The following is a 6243-nucleotide window of genomic DNA, read 5'->3' as shown; positions in this document are numbered from 1 at the left end:
GATGTGTGTCTGCAGGCATCAGAGATACGCTAAGAAAATATGAGCATGACGAGCACAGTTAAGAATGCTCCATTGCAAGAAACTATCACACTTCAAAGTACAGAATTATTAACAGTTCTAGTTTAGAAGTTAAACTCTGCTTATGAGTAACTCGACTTCGCAGATGAACCTTTAAGTTCCAGTTGTGTTTTTCTAAAATATGTTCTGAATTGAGTCAAACCCCCCCCCCTCAAAAAAAAATAAAAAATACAAATCGGCCTGGTAAAGCTGTGGTTTCTCCTTCTGAGTATTAATTAATACTAGCATGTGTTACTGTCTGCTGCCATGTTGAATAATGACCTCTGGGTCCCTGATCATGTTCACAGTGCTTGATAAAGGAATAAAAGAAAGAAATACGTTCAGCGAGTAAGATAATGAAATACATTAAAACATTCTCTCTCACACACAAACCTTTTTCCTTTGAGGCTTTCCTGCTTCATCACTCTGTTCTTTATTTCACAGAATTTCCTTGGTTTGTTAAAACTCAGTGCCGACATTGCCCCAGCTAATTAAATATAATAAGAAAACCTATTATTTCCTGAACCGACACTGACTGTCGTGTTTTAAACATGTGACAGACTTCATTCAAAGCCTGGAGTCACAAAAGGCTTCATGCAGCTGATTGATCATAACAGGACATTTAGATCTGATATATGACATCAGTTCAGGGAACAAAAACAGGAGATACTTAAAATACACGTCTCCTTGCATTCTCATGACATCCAACTTAGTGTACTGGAGCCGATCCTAGTTCAGTATGGCGAAGGAAGGGTTCAATGTCACACATTCAGACCTCGAGGCAATATGGAGTCACCTTGAATGCATCTTTTATGAAAATCAACATAATGAGCATAAAACCCAGAAAGCAGTTGACCACTGACTGGACACGGACCAGAAAATCAAATACTGTCAGGATGTGAGCGATGCTGACTGTGGTCAGCCACATCATGCTGTTGGGACAGGCTTGGTTTACATAACCACAGCAGGAATCTGCAGATGGGCAGCAATCAGAGTAAACCTCTGTGTATCCATTAGAGACCTCATAGTGTGCTCACTAATGATCAGGTCTTAAAAAAAAAAAAAAGAAAAAGAAAGAAATTGCAGTCGATTGAAATCAGTGTTTCACACAGCACGTCAAAGTATTCCCACCACCAGCAGGGGGCAGTACAGCCAAGTTGTTCTCGTGCGTAAAGACGCATATTTATCTCAGCCTCCAATATTCATAAGATGAGGTGAGATGAGTCCTGGTGAAACCAGGCCCGCCTGAGAGCCTTCCTGTGCTTCTCAGCAGTGACTCACTTCCTCCCCAGTGGGACGGTTGGATCTCCTGATAAGTGAAAACCGTTTGAGGACCATTGACCCACTGTGGACGGCAGCAGCAGCCCCCCCCCCCCCCCCCCCCACCACCACCACCACCGGCAGCTTAAAGTGACATTTCAATGGTTACGTTGCTTTAAGCTCATCCCACAGGCATTCTAAGGTTTCCGGCGTGAATGTGTATGCGTGACCTCTGATCCCTGTGCCGCGGATCAATAAGGAAACGGATCCTACTCCGAGTACCCGTCTGTCAGTCAATCTGTCCTTCTGCGTATCATTTCGCTCCGATCCCTCTATTAAAAAGGCAGTAAACTCTAAAGCCTACAGATGTGACTTCGTCTCAGTTTGTAGACAGAAATCTCCTTGTTTTCCGGTTATTTCTCGTCTTTCCCTGCACCTCCCCCCCCCCCCCCCCCCCCCCCCTCCCTCTGAAAACCATTTAAAAGTCTGAGTGCCCCTGTGCAGTGGGACAGCGGTGTTTGCACACAGTGTCAATAGTCTTTCCCACCATCCCGGTAATTGATGGATGACTCTGAGTCCCACATAAACTAAGCAGATTACACTACACTGAGATCTGAGGCCTGATGCTAATGTGTGCGATGGGCGCTGGAGTCGCAGAGTGTCTGTCCAGTTCTGGAAGTCAATGCGACAGCCAACCCCCTCCCTACCCCCCCTACCCGCACTCCCAGAGGCTGAGATTTGGTGGCTGTGAATTTTGGGATGAGGAGTAAAGGAGGCAAGCAAACACGTGCCAATTGTGCCCCTACATTTTTCTTTATTTTTAATTTTATTTATTTTTTTATCTCTCTCTCTCTCCCTCTGAAACTGGATGTGGGGTCAATAGCTGGCAGCTGGGTGCTCTGTTACAGGCACCATCCCTGCGGAGCAGCTATTGAACTTCTGTCTTCGGTTCAGGCACAGCAGTGTAAAAATATTTTTTGATGTTTAACTGCAAGCAGACGGGTTGGGTTTCATTTGCTGCATTGAGCTCATTTCCTTTCTGTCATCTCTGGGTTTCACTTTGGTTCGTGCCGTTGTCCTGTTTTTCCCTGAGTTCGCTTGATATTTAGCTGCTGTGGTCCTGTCCTTTGGCATTTGTTTTGGGGGGTGTTATTGCGTGGCCAAATATTTCCTCTGTCTTTTTTTTTTTTTAACTATGACAATGGCCTGGAGAAAGAGAAGCAAGCTTGTGTCTATAAATTTATTAGTTTGGATGGCCCTTCACTATAAACTGGCACTGTATATGCAACAGTAACTATGAATAAGAGAAGTCATTTCCATAATTGAATCAATAAGAATCAATGAAAGTAACTTCAATCTTAAATATATTTCCCGTATCCAAAAGGATTTGATGTATGTCCATAAACTAATTATGGATTCTTGACCTGCATTCAAACCAAGTGCTTAACACCAAACACGATGTGATTATATAAGTGAATTATATGGATGAATTTGCTATTTTAGTCACTTTAATTGAACAGCTTGGAACGTATCTTGTAGTTTAATTTGAGACTACATTTATGGATCCACTGGCTGAAAACTCCCCGACTGCAGTAACAGAGCGACATAACGAGCCAGCAGACGTTCGGCTGTGCCAGATGATGAACACAATCAGCGTTATTACCAACATTCATAGGTTCCCACTGAGTTTTGCGTACAGATCACAGAAATTAAAAGCTAAAATAAAAGTAAAAGAGGTGATTAATCATATCTCTCGCACTCTTTTATGCACAAAGTGCAGCATCAATGTGACCCGACATGAAGGCAATCAGCCTGGGATGTGAGTTTCAAGTCAATTTTCCCTTCAGGTCTGGACAGAGACCGACCTCGGCTCATACTGCGGAGATACAGAAATACTTAGAGGTCATATAGGTCATAGGTCATTTTTTTTTAATATAGTAAAGGTATGCCTCTTTTATTTTATGGAATTATGTTATATAATAAAATACTATATCTCTATAAAGAAAAATACAAATTCAGATCGACATCATAGAGATCAAACATTATTTATTATGTCATCGAGACTCTCTGTTCAACATCTTTGGCACAAAAATAGCTTGAAATGAAATAAGCAATGAAATAATGCCTCTCCTGTACAGATAGTATCTCCTACTTGTCACTACAATAACATAAACAACAATCTGACAAGGTGTGAAGTCAGATTGAAAGCAATGCTGCTCTGACATCTGCTCCTTCAGGATGTGAGTGTATAAAATATTTTATGATATCTAAATGCCGGCAGTCTGTGAAACGCACGAGTCCGTTAAAAAAAAAAAAAAAAAAAAAAAGCTTAGTAGTTCCTTGCAATACAATAAAAACCAGGACATTTTGAATTTAACATTAAAGAAAATACCACCAAAGGCAAAAGTGCATATTTCATGATCCGACTGTAGTTTATACACAGGTTACCCAGAAAGGAATCATCTTTTTGATGTTTTTGAAACAGTACAGTGTTTCTTACCAGACTTATTATATAAGTCCGGATCATTTCTGAGAAACGATCTGCGGGGCTCCGTAGAGAACAGGGCAGGTGGGACCCATAAAAGTCATGACAGAATGTCAATTGTACTGAAATCAACAGAGAATCATCAGACTGTTGCTTCAGTCAGAAACATTATGGCTCCAATTGCTTTGATTTGTACTCCTAATAAAAATATATTCAAATCACGTCTTTTTTATTTGACTGAATGAGCTAAAACATTAAAACTGTGCAGTAAAAGTACATTTGCACACTTTTATAAACGGTAATTCTGGAGTGCTCCTTCTTTAAATATAGATCTAAGCTCAATCTGACTCCAGTGTTGCTATTGATGTGTGTGAAGAGGAAAAACACCAAACACTGATGTGTTTTCTATTAACCCCGCTCTTGGTTTCTTCATGATTATGTGAAAAGAAAAGAAAAAACCTGAATCTAAACCACTAAACTAAAAGCCACTGAGAAGAGAAGAGCTGCTTTGGTTTTAACGCCGAGGTTCTGAAATGGTGTGTAGATTATTTGCTCATGTAGATAATTCCTTTATGTGATACATTAACTTTAGGAGATTTGATAGGATAGATAAAACTATCTGCCCCCGGAAATCACACATTCGTTATTTTTTTATGAGCTCTTTATGAGGCTATCCTTTGTGTTTGCATGGTGTGCATTTGCATATTTGTTTACACGTCTGTCTCTGTGTGTGCATATGTATGCATGTGTGTGTGTGTGTGTGTGTGTGTGTGTGTGGCTGCTTTGAAGCGGTGTGTGTTTCTGTTGACTGGCTGTTTAATGTAGTGCCTAATGAGATAAAGTCCACTCCACGCAGTCTGCTGTCTGGCCCTGATCGGAGCTACAGATTAGCGCAGGTGATTTCATTCCTGCGGCGATCTGTTCAGCTTAGGTTAGCTCTGAGCACCGGCACGACATCCTCATGATCAGGAAAGAAGACACAGTCCCACACTTGTGCGAAAGACGAAGGAGCGCCTGAAATCCCAACTCTTTTTGACGCGCGTGTGTGTGTGTGTTCGTTGATGCGACAGGAGGATTTCAAGATTTCATGTTATACACCTGTGCTGTGTCCTGTTGGGAGACGGTGTTCCCAAGGGAAACTCACTACGTCGTACATTAAATTCAGATAGAACTGGAACAAGATGATTATACTCTCTATAACCCGCTGCAATGTTACATTTCCATATGCTGCGGCAGAGGCTTCCTTAGCAAGGCCGAGTTAGAGTTTTACAGGCTGATGTGTCGGAGGATGACCATTTGAATTTCATCTGCGAGTGAATATGGACATATCGCTGCACTGTGTGTGTGTGTGTGTGTGTGTGTGCATGTGTGTGTGTGTGTGTGTGTGTGTGTGTGTGTGTGTGTGTGTGTGTGTGTGTGTGTGTGTGTGTGTGTGTGGAGGAATGTGTGTCTGTGGGTCTGCTCGGTGAGATTGACCCCGAGTCTGACAGGTCACGTGTGTTTTTGTCTTTTAAGTGGATCAGGATGTAGTCGCCACAAGTTGCAAAAGACACACTTAACCCTGAGCTACTTACTGCAAGTTCACTCTCTCAGGAGAAATGACAGACGTCATTATTAAAGCAGAAACCAGGGGGAAAAAAAGTGTTTTGGCTTCATGATTTAAAAAAAGACAAAAAAAAAAAAAAAATGTAATTCCATTTTTTTATCTCCTGCTTTTGTGGCCCTAAGTATTTATGGATTTTCGTGCAGATGTACAACAGCATAATTATGGGTAGTGGCTTACTGATTTCTCATTGCACCTGTTTATTGTGTCACTGCGTCTAACTTCATGTGCACGTGTGCTTTGTGAGTGAAAAGCATCACATTAGGCTCACAGCCACAGCTGATTAGCTTGGATCCCGTTCTCACGCTAAGTCAGTTAATGCCTGGATTAAAAAAAAAAATTGTGCTTCTGTGATTCTGTGTCTGAACTTCCATGAATTTGATGCCGACTGCTCTGTGTGTGTGTGTGTGTGTGTGTGTGTGTGTGTGTGTGTGGGAAACAGCTTATTTTATTCACTGATAAATATCAAAGGTTATTTGGGATCTTAGCATTTGGTCGTTACGTTGTCGGAGTGTCGTGTCCCAGCCCTGCGCTGCATTATGACAAAACAATGAACTCACTTTTACAACTGAACTGTCAAAGGTTAAAGTTAGCGGATCTACAATAAATACTTAATTTGTCATGAATATCCTCAGAAAAGAAAAATGTGGAGTTGCGATGCAAGCCATTGCTTTCAGATTTGTTTTGGAGGAACGATCTAAACTGTACTCAAAGTACGCCGACAAAATGATTCCATAAGATCTATTAAAAAGAAAAAATGCCGCTTTTTGCAGAATGCATTTATGTCAATCAAGCAAGATTGTTGTTTGTTTGAACTACTAACTTATTTCTTACATGC

The sequence above is a fragment of the Blennius ocellaris genome (genome assembly GCF_963422515.1).
Source record: "Blennius ocellaris genome assembly, chromosome: 18".
Taxonomy (NCBI): domain Eukaryota; kingdom Metazoa; phylum Chordata; class Actinopteri; order Blenniiformes; family Blenniidae; genus Blennius; species Blennius ocellaris.
This window is presented reverse-complemented; position numbering follows the sequence as displayed.